Source organism: Ochotona princeps, chromosome 30 (genome assembly GCF_030435755.1).
Source record: "Ochotona princeps isolate mOchPri1 chromosome 30, mOchPri1.hap1, whole genome shotgun sequence".
Lineage (NCBI taxonomy): Eukaryota > Metazoa > Chordata > Mammalia > Lagomorpha > Ochotonidae > Ochotona > Ochotona princeps.
The window spans coordinates 21,164,815-21,179,097 of NC_080861.1; the positions used below are offsets into that span (position 1 = coordinate 21,164,815).

General features: G+C 50.2%; 1 protein-coding gene and 1 pseudogene across 2 annotated transcripts in view; both read right to left on the reverse strand.

The window, feature by feature from the left end:
- The window catches only part of SLC22A14 (solute carrier family 22 member 14), a 980,905-nt gene that overhangs the window by 889,550 nt on the left and 77,072 nt on the right, over positions 1–14,283 (reverse strand). The window lies entirely within an intron of this gene.
- Positions 9,888–10,894, reverse strand: LOC101526046 (queuosine 5'-phosphate N-glycosylase/hydrolase-like; annotated as a pseudogene).

Sequence of the window (14,283 nt, forward strand, 5' to 3'; positions counted from 1 at the left end):
ATCCACTGGGTGCTGCAGTTCCACGTAGGTGAGCCCACTGTTCCCCTACAGAATTTGCCCTAGATCAAGTCCTCTCACATTCTGGTGGGTGCTGTGGTCCAGCCTGACATGGCCCACTCCCTGCTCCAACACTTATGGGAGGGTTCTGCCATATACTCCAGCCATGCATGACCCCCTACCTCCAGCTTTTGTGAGCACCAGTGGGCTGTGGATGATGCTGTTTAGCCCAGTCCAGGTCTCCCACAAGGGTGGGTGCCTTGGCTTGACCCAGATATGCCCTCTGGTTTCCCCCTTTTAAGCCATTGCATCCCAGCTCCTTATCTTACCTGTGAGTGCAGTGTCCCAGGCCATGGAAGACTCCAGAAAGAGTTCCTTCTCTGTCAAATATACCTTCAGCATTTCCAACCACAATATGTCCCCCAGACCTCTTCCCAGGGCAATCTTCAGTTCCTAAACCTGGGGACAGCTATGGCACGTCCTAGCCAGGAATTCCCTGCCTTCTCCACCTAAAGTCCTCGCCTTGAAAGCCCCGGGATCCCATATGGGTGCCGGTTCTAATCCCGGCAGCTCCACTTCCCATCCAGCTCCCTGCTTGTGGCCTGGGAAAGCAGTCGAGGATGGCCCAATGCATTGGGACCCTGCACCCGCATGGGAGACCTGGAAGAGGTTCCTGGTTCCTGGCATCGGATCGGCGCGCACCGGCCCATTGCGGCTCACTTGGGGAGTGAAACATCGGATGGAAGATCTTCCTCTCTGTCTCTCCTCCTCTCTGTATATCCGGCTTTCCAATAATAGTAAATCTTTTTTATTATTATTATTATTATTGGAAAGCCGGATATACAGAGAGGAGGAGAGACAGAGAGGAAGATCTTCCATCCAATGTTTCACTCCCCAAGTGAGCGCAACATCCGGTGAACCAGGAGCCTCTTCCAGGTCTCCCACGCGGGTGCAGGATCCCAAAGCTTTGGGCCGTCCTCAACTGCTTTCCCAGGCCACAAGCAGGGAGCTGGATGGGAAGTGGAGCTGCCGGGATTAGAACCGGCGCCCATATGGGATCCTGGGGCGTTCAAGGCGAGGACTTTAGCCACTAGGCCACGTCGCCGGGCCCTCTCCACCTAATCTTAAAAAAAAAAAAAAAAAGCAACTATGCTGGTATACTGGTATAGTTAACCCAAATTTAGCATTGACCAGGCCAGAATGCCTGCCATCTATTGGCTCGTTTTCTCCCCTGCAACACTTACCTAGATACAAAGCAACCTAGGCAGATGCCTACAGCTGGGGATGAAGCAAATTTTTTTATTATTTTAGTTTTACTTTTGACGATCTTTATGTAGTTGATTAGTGTGGGAAGGGTCGAGGATTAGGGAAAAGTGAGTTAGACCATTGTTTCCAAATTTTCTCTTTTTTTTTTTTTGTAAAGATTTTATTATTATTGGAAAGCCGGATATACAGAGAGGAGGAGAGACAGAGAGGAAGATCTTCCATCCAATGTTTCACTCCCCAAGTGAGCCGCAACGGGCCGGTGCGCGCCGATCTGATGCCAGGAACCAGGAACCTCTTCCGGGTCTCCCACACAGGTGCAGGGTCCCAAGGCTTTGAGCTGTCCTCGACTGCTTTCCCAGGCCACAAGCAGGGAGCTGGATGGGAAGTGGAGCTGCCGGGATTAGAACCGTTGTCCATATGGGATCCCAGGGCGTTCAAGGCGAGGACTTAAGCTGCTAGTCCACGCCGCCGGGCCCCAAATTTTATTTTTCTTCTTTCTGTATCTGGGCAAATGAGGGAGAGAGTGGGAGAAGCTGCACCCAGCCTTCCAACTGCCTTAGTACCCGGGCATGGTGAACAGCCACCCGATGTCATCCCAGAGTCCCCAATGTGGAGCATGCAGTGAGGGTTCTGTTCAAGTGGTTTCAATTGTCCTAAAATATTGTTGCTATCACCTATTCAAGGATGAGGAAATCCTTCCAAGGTCCAATGGCTGACATAGACTGCGTTAGAATCTCCATTCACGCAGATATTTGCTGTCAACATTTGACGGAGGTGGTTGACCAATTTGTTCCGCCCTCCTTTCTCAATTATGATACCTGATGTCCTCCGCAGGCTCCAACGGTCTGCCATATCTTCCATGTGCATCTGGGTATGCCATACACTGTTATGGAAAAGTTATCCACTGGCATACATTTGGCATGGGTTGGGAGCAGACCAGGCTGAATCAGTTCATGTCATCCACTGGCAAATCTGAGCACCAGAACAGTGTGGGTCGAGCTAGGTTCGGTCGCGACAAAAACCAGTACACAATACGGGATGCCAAGGTGAGGTTACCTGCACCAGATGTGACCGCAGCGTCCAACCAGCATGCGTGAGAACCAGGAAGGGAGGGGGCAGAACCAGCAAGGGGAATATGAGGGTGCTCCCCTACTGGACGGATACTCCCACTGGAGAGCGTGGGCTGGGATGGGGACAGACCAGACTAGGCAGGGCTACAACACCTGTGCGCCTCATGTGGACCAGATCAGGAAAACGCCAGGCTGGGCTGATTATTCCTATTGATGCAAGCAAAATTAGAGTGGGTGAGGGTTGCTTGGGCTTGGCCGCAGCATCAGCTGGCAGAAGCTGGCACTGGGGTCTAATTCTGTCAAGTCAAACCACAGAACCATCTGGAGAGTGGGAGAGGCCTGGGAGAGAAATAGTGGGCTCCTCCCTCTTGGGTTACCACTCCCATGGGAGGGCAGAAAACTAGGACAGGGGCTGGGGTGGCTAGACAGACACCCAACAGCATCTGTGTGGGCTGCATAGTGGAGCTGGTTAGATGGAACTAAGCTTTAATACCCATTGACATATATGAGAGCCGAATGGGGGTGTGGGACAGACTGGACTACTGCTCTGCATACTGGCAAACCAGGGTAGGGGGCGGGCCTTGTGGGGGTTATTGTGGGTCGCTCCAACTAGACTGCAGCTCCCACTGGTTTATGTGAGGGCCGAGTATGTGCTGGGCAGAACCAGGCTGAACTGCAAACACCCTTGGTTCCACTAGAAGTCAGGGCTGAAAACAGAACCGACCCAGCGATTGCAACCACCAGCTGATCGGGGCGATGGACTGTGCTGGGCCCTGTACTTGCTAGTACATACAAGAATCTGGTCAGGGAACACCTCAAAGCTTCTTTTGGGGATCTCCCCAATTGAAATGCAGGGCTCAGAACCCTAACCAAGAAAAGACAGAAGACAGAACAGGTCAATCAACCATCTCAGCTATAAGTTGGCAGCGAAATACTGGGCAAAAGGAAGATTCTATGATGGACTGTATCAATTAATGGATTCATCAAAGACCTCATCGTGCCTGGAGTGGCAAGATAGGCCACTCATAACTGGTAAACTATCAAAACCGCTTGAGCAAGAACCTCGGAGCATGCCCTACATTCGGGACCTGGGGTGGGTGGGAAACTGGGTGGGGCTTCTCCCTTAATACCCCCCTTTAAACATGAAGGAAACAATATGGAAATAATAGTCTTACCCACTTTCCTATAGCTGTTGAACCTTTTTACCCTAATTAACTATGTAAAGATTGTCAAAAATATAGAGCCAGGATGCGCTGAGGACGGAGCTGCTGCGTGGACGGCGAGGTGCCGCCTCTGCCTGCCTTCCCCGGCCAGGAGCCCTTCACCGTGGGATCCCAGACCTTTTCCTGGCAGCCCTTTCCGCAGGCCACGGGGCGCCCGGGCACAGGGGAGCGCCTGGGGACCCCCACCCTGTCCCCGCGGCCCTGCCAAGCTACCCCATGTGCCAGGAGGAGGTCGGCCCCGAGCTGGTGCAGCTGTATATCGACAGCCACCTGGTGCAGTGCCTGGCCGAGAGCGCACAGGACATGTTTTGGTGACCGCGGGCGCCCAGCCCCTTCTGCCTGTGCGTCTGGGTGGGGCGGCGTCCGGGCCCGCCCATGTCCCACCAAAGCGCAGGAGGGGCTCCCCGGGGGGGGGGAACCCCACAAGGATCCCCCAGTGCCAGTAGTCATCTGGGGCACTGGCTGGTCTGTGCTGGCCTGCTTGCCCGTGGGCAGAGGTTCTGTGTAGTGGCGAGCCCCGGGGGCAGGGCCAGTGGGGCTCAGGCCTGTCGCAGGGGAGGGGTGGCCTTGGGGCTGAGCCTGGCCGGGCTTGCATGAGAAGGGGTCCTGTGGCATCCCCAGGGAGAAGCGCACATGGGGAAGGGATGTATTAAAAAACATGGTTTGGGGGAGTGACAGGTGGCCTCTGCAGATTCCCACCCCTCGTGCCTGCTGTAGCTGGGGTGGGTGGGGGGGCTGGGCGTGCCCAGGTCCTGGGCCTCAAATGAGGGAGCAGCGGATGGGACTCCAGGCAGGACATGCCTGGGATGTGCCCAGGACTGCCCAGTGCCGAGTGGACGCTGGAGGACCTGGCAGGCCGAAGCTCCAGGGCACCTGTGGGGCCTTGTCCTTCCCGTGAGTCCAGGCTCTACGGCTGCGGCCACTCGGGCCGTGGACACAGATGGACACTGGTGCTCCAGTTCCCTGCCCCTCCCTGTCTTTGGAATAAATAAATAACAGCGTCTCCCTGAAAGAGCGTTTGGTGAAAGCACAAAAAAAGAAAAAAAGATTGTCAAAAATATAATAAAAAAAGAAAAAAAATATTATTTTTATTGTTTTTTTTTAAAGATTTATTTATTTTTATTACAAAGCCAGATGTACAGAGAGGAGGAGAGACAGAGAGGAAGATCTTCCATCCGATGATTCACTTCCCAAGTGAGCCGCAACGGGCCAGTGCTGTGCCGATCTGATGCCGGGAACCTGGAACCTCTTCTGGGTCTCCCACACAGGTGCAGTGTCCCAAAGCATTGGGCCATCCTCGACTGCTTTCCCAGGCCACAAGCAGGGAGCTGGATGGGAAGTGGAGCTGCCGGGATTAGAACCGGCACCCATATGGGATCCTGGGGTTTTCAAGGCGAGGACTTTAGCCACTAGGCCACGGCTCTGGGCCCTATTATTTTTATTGTAAAGGCAGATATGCAGAGGGGAGGAGAGACAAAGAGGAAGATCTTCCATTTGATGGTTCACTCCCCAAGCGGCCATGATGGTTGGAGCTGAGTTGATCCAAAACCAGGAGACAGGAGCTTCTTCTGGGTCTTCCATGCGGGTGCAGTGTCCCAAGGCTTTGGGCCATCCTCGACTGATTTCCCAGGCCACAAGCAGGGAGCTGGATGGGAAGTGGAGCTGCTAGGATTAGAACCGGCGCCCATATGGGATCCCCGGGTGTTCAAGGCGAGGACGTTAGCTGCTAGGCCATGCCGCCGAGCCCGTCCACTCTTCATGTACAAATCCCTCATGGCTGTGAATTGTTCCGTTTGTGCAGTATCCAAGATTTCAAGAATACACCGTTGTTCATCTACTTCAACTTACTTTCTGTAAGAATCTATCGTAGCATCCTACTTTTCAACAAAAATTCCTGGAACGAACTGTACAGAGCAGACTTTCCAACACCTCCTGGTCCAAGAACAACCAGTTTATATTCACGCATGATGAAGACCTGTCACGATGTAGCACCCTGTCGCGCTGTCACCGGCCCCTCGCAGCCAGGGTCACCTGGTGCTCCCTCTGGTCGCTGGTCCAGGCGCCAGGTGGTCCTTCTGCTGCCGCTCCGGCTCAGTTACACGCCTGACTTTGGGCGAGGTTGCAAGGCGAGCAACTTGGCAAAAGGTCCATGAGGTGACTAGCCATCTCTGAGCCTTTCTTAAAGATCTCTTCCTCTTTTTTGAGATTCTCCAGTGGCTCTGTTTGTTTGTTTATTTGGCCAGGGTGACGTTCTGTGTCCTCAGGTCCACCCTGCTGACAGGGAGGGACAAATGTGTAGGCTCACCTTCGCCATCCGTTTCCTCCTCTGCACACAGCAACAGAGGCGTGTTTGCCAACCAGGAGCTGCTTGTCCGTTCCAATTCACATCTTGTCTAGCATTGCTAAAATTCTGGCTTTGTTCTCCAGCTGGAATAGCAGTCTTTGTCTTCCATTTGACCCAGAGTCTTTCAATTCAGTCTAACTTTAGTTTGTTAGAATCAGTTTGGAAAGTAACCCCCTCTTTTTCAGTAGCAGAATTTGGGTGCTATCAGTATAATTATCTTCCTTGACACATTTCATAGACTCTGTGTGGTCATCTAGATCTAGGCTTGGTTTGCAAAACAAAAATTACACCATAAATTCAATTATTTCATCTATAGAGATTTTAAGCTATTTCTTCTCAGGCGACCCTTCATAGTTTGTGTCTGCCAAAGTTTTAACAATTTTCATAATTAGGGACGTAAAGTTTTTCATGCCTTAGTTTGTCTTTATTGTAAGAGATTTTCTTTTTAAAATTTTTCTGTTTCTTGCTTGCTTTTTCTTTCTTCCTATACCTTCCCTCCCTTCCTCTTTCTTTCCTTAGGAGTATTTATTTATTTATTTATTTGAAAGAATTACAGAGAGAGAGGGAGAGACAAATAGACACACACACACACACACAGAGCGAACGAGCGAGCGAGAGAATGAATCAGCTCTTATGTGTTAATTCACTCCTCCAGTGGAAACCATGTGCACGACTGGTCCAGGCTGAATCCAGGAGCTTAGAACTCCATCTGGGCTTCCCATGTGGGTGACAAGGGCTCAGATGCTTCGGCTGTCTTCTGCCTTCTCAGCTGCATAAACAGGAAACTGGATTGGCGGTGCAGCTGGGACTCCAACCAGCACACGTCGGAGATGCCTGTGTCTCAGGCAGCAGCTTCACCTTCTGTGCCACAGTGATGCCCCGAATCCGAGTCTGCTAGATGACAGAAAATAAGCAGGCACATAAAATTCCTTTGTTCACATTAGAAAATATACTCAAGGACCCGGCGCCATGGCCTAGCACCTAAAGTAATGCTTTGCATGTGCCAGGATCCCATATGGGCACCGGTTCTATTCCCACCAGCCCTGCTTCCCATCCAGCTCCCTGCTTGTGGCCTGGACAAGCACTTGAGGATGGCCCAAAGCCTTGGGACCCTGCACCTGCATGGGGGAACCGAAAGAAGCTCCTGGTTCCTGGCTTCGGGTTGGCACAGCACTGGCCGTTGAGGTCACATGGGGAGTGAATCATCAGACGGAGGATCTTCCTCTCTGTCTCTCCTCCTCTCTGTATATCTGACTTTGCAATAATAATAACAATAATAATAATTATAATAATAACAATAATAATATACTCAAGTTTGAAGCCTTGGCTTTTATACGTTCTTGTTTATTTGTTTTTTCACAGTTAACGTGAGAGGCAGGAGGCTGGGGAGAGGCCGGGGTGGGGGTGTTGAAATTGGCTTGTAGCCAGTCCCTATGAAAAGCAGGCAGAGGATGAGGACCCTCAGATGCTGTTACTTCCAGGTGACCCTCGGAGATGGGACAGCTCTGGGCAGGGTTGTTGGCTGTAGGTCCCAGACTGGCTGTTACCTTTCCTTTCGCTTTACTGGCATTCAGCCGCAGTGATGGCAACAGGCTGTTCACCCCAAACACTGGGATTTTTGTTCTTTCTTATTTTTTTTTTTTAAGATTTATTTTATTACAAAGTCAGATATACAGAGGAGAGACAGAGAGGAAGATCGCCAGTCCATTGATTCACTCCCTAAGTGGCCACAGTGGCTGGAACTGAATCAATCCGAAGCAGGAGCCAAGAGCTTCTTCCAGGTCTCCCGTGCAGGAATGAACAAAATCTCATGCTTTTTGATGGCAAAGGTTTCTCTCCCGGCATGAAAACAAATTTCATGAAAAACTGTTCTTTTAAGTACTAAGTGCACCCCAATGCCTGTCAATGCCTGGATCAACACAGCTGAACAACAAAATTTAATGTGTAATAGCCTCAAGCTGGAAGCCATCCAAGGGACTGTCGAAAGATGGATGGCTAGAGATTGACTGTGGGATGTCCATACACTGGAAACCAGCAAGCGTTACCAAGGAACGACTGACATGTGAAACTACTTGAATGAATCTCTAAAGCATGATGCGGACCAAAGCAAGCCAGACCTTCAGGGGTGCACAGATGACTTCATTCTCTAACATTCTAGAAAAGGCAAGCTTAACCTGGGGTTAGGAAGCACAGCAGTGGTTACCTGATCAGGAATGGTCTTTAGGATTAGCTACAAAGGGGCTTGTGGAGAGCTTCCCTGGGGGTCAAGAAGAGCTGAATCTTGGGAGTTGTGGCAGCAACAGAACTGGAGGAATTTGTTAAACTCAGTTGTAAATGGATGGATTTTATTGTCAATGATGCTTCAAATAAAGTTGCCTGGGGTTGGGTCCGGCGGCGTGGCCTAGCGGCTTAAGTCCTCATCTTGAATGCCCTGGGATACCATTTGGGCGCTGGTTCTAATCCCGGCAGCTCCACTTCCCATCCAGCTCCCTGCTTGTGGCCTGGGAAAGCAGTCGAGGACGGCCCAAAGCCTTGGGATCCTGTACCCGCATGGGAGACCTGGAAGAGGTTCCTGGTTCCCGGCTTCGGATCGGTGCAGCACCAGCCGTTGCGGCTCACTTGGGGAGTGAATCATCAGACGGGGGATCTTCCTCTCTGTCTCTCTTCCTCTCTGTACATCTGGCTTTGTAATAAAATGAATACATCTTTAAATAAAAAATAAAGTTGCTGGGGAAGAAAAAAACATAACAAATCAAAGTTACAGCAGTCTCCTTGACTCAGTCTCCTGTACCAATGCTTCTCACCCGCAGGGCCACAGCAGGGGAAGCACTATGCGGCGAGCAGACATTCTGAGCTTGTCCCCCAGGCGCTTTCCTGGGTTGCTCTTATTAAATGTGAACCCCTTATTTTAGCAGTAACCTGGCGTGTTTCCCAAATGCATTTTTTCCTCGTTTGAACATGAATATATTTATTCCTTGTCATCAATGCTTAAAAACAATACAGTCCAACAAATGCTTGCAATTACTTTGCATTGGGTGTTACAATGATCTACACAGAGGCTCAGTATTGCGGCATAGCAGGTAGAGGTTCCACCTATGACCCAGCATCCCATTTAGGGTTTTGGCTGCTTCACCCCCCCTCCCCCCCTTTTTTTTTGAAGGATTTATTTATTTTTTATTGGAAAGGCAGATCCACGGAGAGAAGAAGAGACAAAGAAAAAATGATTTTCCATCCACTGATTTACTCCCCAAGTGGTCACAGCGACTGGAACTGAGCTGATCTGAAGCCAGGAGCCAGGAGCCAATGACCCTATGGGCCATTCTCCACTGCTTTTCTCAGTCCACAAGCAGGGAGCTGGATGGGAAGTGGGACAGCCGGCACATGAACCGGTGCCCACATGGGATCCTTGTACATGCAAAGTGAGGATTTAGCTACTAGGCTATTGTGTCGGGCCCAAATAAATCAAATAGTCTCACTACAGACTATGGCATGATTAGATATAAGAAATAGGAAATACAAAGAAGATACGAAAATTTCTTCACCAGTTCTGTCAACTGTATTACCACAAAAAAGGAAAGACACAGCCAAGGTTAAAGTAGACAAAGGATAAAGTGGTGAATACAGAGGATATGCTGGGAACAACATTTATAAAGTGAGGGTGAGCAGTCCATTTTCTTGCTCTTGTAATTTCCACCACCTTTCTCAGATATTAAAGCAAAGCTGTACAAATGACTATATGGTATAAAAATGCAGGCAGTTTCAGGCCTGGTGTGGTAGCATAGTGGCTAAAGTCTTCCCTGGGTTCCCATATGGCCACCGGTTCACCTCCCAGCTGCTCCACCTCCCATCCAACTCCCCGCCCGTGATATGGGACAGAAGATCTTTCTCTGTCTCTCCCTTTCTCCGCAAATCTGATTTTCCAACAAAAATAAATCTTTAAAAAAAAAAAAAGAAGGCATTTTCTTTGGGTGCATTTATTCTTGCGAGTCAATAATCTATGCAGCGTGCTTGCCTGCGGTCACGGGCATAGTCCCACAAGCAATAAATCCAGAAGAATGAAATTGATCTAGCCTTGAGGCTTTTCACTCGTTTTGTCAAGAAGCTCCAGAAGACAATCTCGGACCAGTTCAACACACCCAAGTGAGCACCCTCGGATCTCCACCTCTTCCTTGTCCCCATATGAAAGCATTTCTGCTTCGAGAAGCTTCTTCAGCAGCTTCTCCGAGTACTCGAGGGCCCCCAGGTGAACAAGAACCTGGGGTAATCTGTAGTCAGCAAACATGGTGATACTGGAGATTTCTGTGAGGCAGCCGTCGTCCCCCTTTCCTTCCAAGACACTCCATGTGTCTGCCATGAGGATCTGGGCTCGCTTATTAAAAAGAAACTCTTTTTTTTCCCTCAAACTCAGTCACATCTCGGCAAGAAGGAAAAAAAATGTTCAACAACCAGGCTCATTAACTCGTGTGCACTGTTCTTACTCTTTCGGACACAGTTCAAAAAAGAGCCTCCAAACTTCCGCAGCAGGGTTTTCCCCGTTTCATTGAGAACTATGCCTCTCTTCTCTCAGCGGCATGGGGAACTCTGTCAGAATGGAATATCTGCCGAACCCCATCCAGGGTCACTGTGGCATAGTGGGACGCACTGGTTATTGGGGTCCGTTGGTCGAGCGCTCTGTTGACTGCGGCGCACAGGGCCCAGTACCCACTGGACGTCCTGCCCCGCTACGTCACCAGACACTTGCGCTCCTCTGGCTCCGAGCAAAAGGAGAAGTTGAGGGTGTCTCTCTCGAACACCCAGTTGACTGCAGCCTGGTCGGCCGCCTGGGGGTTCAGCTCTTGGAGAGCCTTCCAGCCTTCCAGGCGCAGCCCGGGCCCGAGGTCCTGGCCAGCAGCAACTCCGCCACCCTGCGCACGCCTCCGTCGTCAATGAACACGTCCCGGCTGTTTTCGGGCAATGAATTTAGCGGATTCTCTGGGAGCTAGGGGCGCGTGCATTCTTACCGTCCCCTCTCCTCTGGGGCTGCGGGGTGGCGGGGGGAGGGGAATGGGGAGGCAATGGCACTTCGGGCCGCTCAAACTTCCGTGCCCTGTCTAGATCGGGTGAGGTTCAAGGGACAGGCCCTTCCCCAGCTGCCCAGAGCTGGAAAGACCTTCCCAAGCCCTGGAAGCTGAGGAGAAGGACGGGGCGGCGGAGGCGCCGAGGCCGAGGGCGCTCTCCCAGATGCATTTAACACCAGTGTTCAAGCCTGGCAGGAATTGTTGCGGGGACCTTGTTCATCCTTAATGAGTTGTGCCACTGTGACAAGCTGTCACATCATTTTCCAGCGTGCACAGTCAGAGGCAGTCCCTGTGGCTTCCTCCCTGTTGTGGTGGGGTTGCAGTGATTTCCCCAGCCCTGAAGGGAAAAGGGCCAGCATTGGATGGAACAGTAGGAACGCGGAAGCGCTGCTGAATCTACCACCTCCCAGTCAGCTCTGAGCTCCCCTCCCCCAGCTTAAGCAGCAGGCCGCCCCCAGCTGCCTAACATACTAGACCGCCCTGTTACATAGTAACTTCATAGCTGTCTGCTAAACAACTGTGGGGTTCTCTTTATAAGGTTCCTGAAGATACCAGAGTACTGGCTGGAGCATGTGCAGAGCACCTCAAGCTGAGCCACCTTAGGGTTCATTAGGATGTTGAGTGACGCACCTCCAATGACCCCCATAAAAGGACAACCCCAGTTCTGCTGGAGAAGCAGAGGCCATGCTTCCTCTAGGAGACTCTGCTTGCACTGCTCTCAACACTGCCCTCTGCTGGTGTCCTGTTGTGTCACGTTGACACAATGGTGCTCCATTTGCCCTAACCATACTTTTCCCAACTGCTTTCTAAAAGAGAAAGTAATTTGGTCTCCCTCCTCCTCCCACCACTCTGTCTCCTAGAGAGCTTGCAAATACAGCTAATCTCTTTCTCAGAAGATGAGCCCACTGTTGTTGTCGGAGTTGTACTTTGTCCACAAGTGGCTAGGCCTGTTGCCTAACAACAGATCCATCTAGGTATCTTCTTCACATTTGACTCACTGAGTTGGAAAAATCAAAATAGTCATGTGACTCATTTGGAATCTAGGAAAACTCTCAAAAACTAAAGATAACTGTCGATTAAATGTTGGGTCTCTATTAGTTGCAGGGATGTACTTGTCTCTCCCCTCCAACTCATTTAAAAGAAAAACATGATCTTACTGAACAAACTGTTTTGCTGTTTGATTTTTCACCTTTAATAATCTATTTGGAACATTTCCTTGAGTCATCAAATACTCTGAATGAACTTTCTGTTAATTAACTCTGGTCCCATAACAAGTGGCGTCAGATTGGTTTCATTTAGCTGTGTGAGGTCAGTATGGGTGACCTTGGTCCATTTGTCTTCATCCTACTCTTAGGATCAGCAGATAAGTTCTAGAATGATTTCATGATGACAGAAGTGCATGGGGGCACACCCAAACTACACACGTCAAACCTCCTTGTTTTCACATCTGCTGACACCACAATGGCCAGAACAAACCGTATAAAGTGAGCCCGATGTCTGGGACAAAGCACTGGAATCCACCATTGTGAAAGAACTGCAGCTATACAGCAAAGGTTGTAAATACAGGAGACGTTAACACCTGGGGCCAATAGTTAGACCTATGACAGAGCTCCTATTCAGGGGCCTCACAATGGTACGGAAAGACTAATCCTCCACCCTGTGGCACCAGCATCCCATCTGGGCACCAACTCTAGAGCCAGCTGCTTCTAATCCAGCTGTGTGCTCATGGCCTGGGAAAGCAGTGGGGAATGGCTCAAGCCCTGGGGCCTCTGCACTCACGTGAGAGACCTGGAAGAAGCTCCTAGTTCCCAGTTTCGGAGCAACTCAGCTCCAACTGTTGCTGCTATTTGGGGAGGGATGGTGTGAACCAGCGGATACATGCGCGTTCTCTTTCTCTCTTGGATTTTCACGTAAAATAAGTAAATCTTAATTTTTTTTTTAAAAGCTCATTTTCGATGACAGACTCACCTGGGCAATTTACCATTTCCATGATGCTCTGTTCCAGCTACTGTTGTAAGTGCTTTAAAAATATTTAATTCTCAGTACAGGCTTATGGAGTATTATTATTGAACATCTTGATGTGTTTATTAGAGGAGAGTGGCAGACATGCACACACACACACACACACACACACACACACACAGAGAAATCTGAGGCACTGATTTATTCCCCAGATGTGAGCTACATCCAGGGCGGGGCAACGCTTGGAACTGCAGTCCACGTCTTCTCTATGGGTGACCTGAACAGGATCGCCTGAGCCGTCAGCCCTGCCTCCCAGGGTCCTCACTGGCTGGAAACGAGACAGGAGCCAGAGCTCGGAGTCATACCTGGAGCTGGAGCTAAGAGTCAAATCCATGTACTGCAATAGCAGACATGGGCACCTGCATGACTAAGTTAAATGCCTGTTCCCAATAAATGCCATCATTAACTTTATTTAACAGACAAGAAGACTGAGTTAGGGGCCTGGCATGTTAGCCCAGTGGCTGGAGTCTTTGCCTTACATGCGTGAGAATCCAGTATGGGTGTTGGTTCGTGTCCTGGCTGCTCGGCTTCCCATCCAGCTCCCTGTGTGTGACCTGGGAAGGAGTCGAGGACAGCCCAAAGCCTTGGAACCCTGAACCAATATGGGAGAGCTGGAAGAGTTCCTGGCTCCTGGCTTCAGATCGGCACAGTGATGGCCATTGCAGTCACTCAGGGAGTGAATCACCGGACGGAAGATATTTCTCTCTGTCTCTCCTTCTCTCTATATATATATCTGACTTTGCAATAAGAATAAGTAGATTTATACAGAGAGCTGGAGAGATAGAGAGAAAGATCTTCCATCTGATGATTCACTCCCCAAGTGAGCCGCAACCGGCCGGTGCTGTGCCAAATTGAAGCCGGGATCCAGGAATCCTCTCCAGGTCACCCACACAGGTGCAGGATCCCAAGACATTGGGCCGTCCTCGACTGCTTTGCTAGGCCACAAGCAGGGAGTTGGATGGGAAGTGGAGCTGCCGGGATCAGAACCAGCGCCCATATGGGATCCTGGCGTGCTCAAGTCGAGGACTTTAGTCGCTAGGCCATGCCGCCGGGCCTGGAAAAATAAATAAATATTAAAAAAAAATTACAGATCCATTTGTTCTAAGTTGCCATATTCTCCCAGTTCACACAAAGGATGCGCCATTTAGGTGTAAGAGATGTACAAAGGCATTTAAGCAATAGAATCAGCTTAACAATCATATGAACACACACAGTGGCAGAAAAGTGTATTCGTGTGAGTATTGTGAGTATAGCACTACAGACGCCTCAGGCTTTAAATGGCATGTTATTTCCATTCATACAAA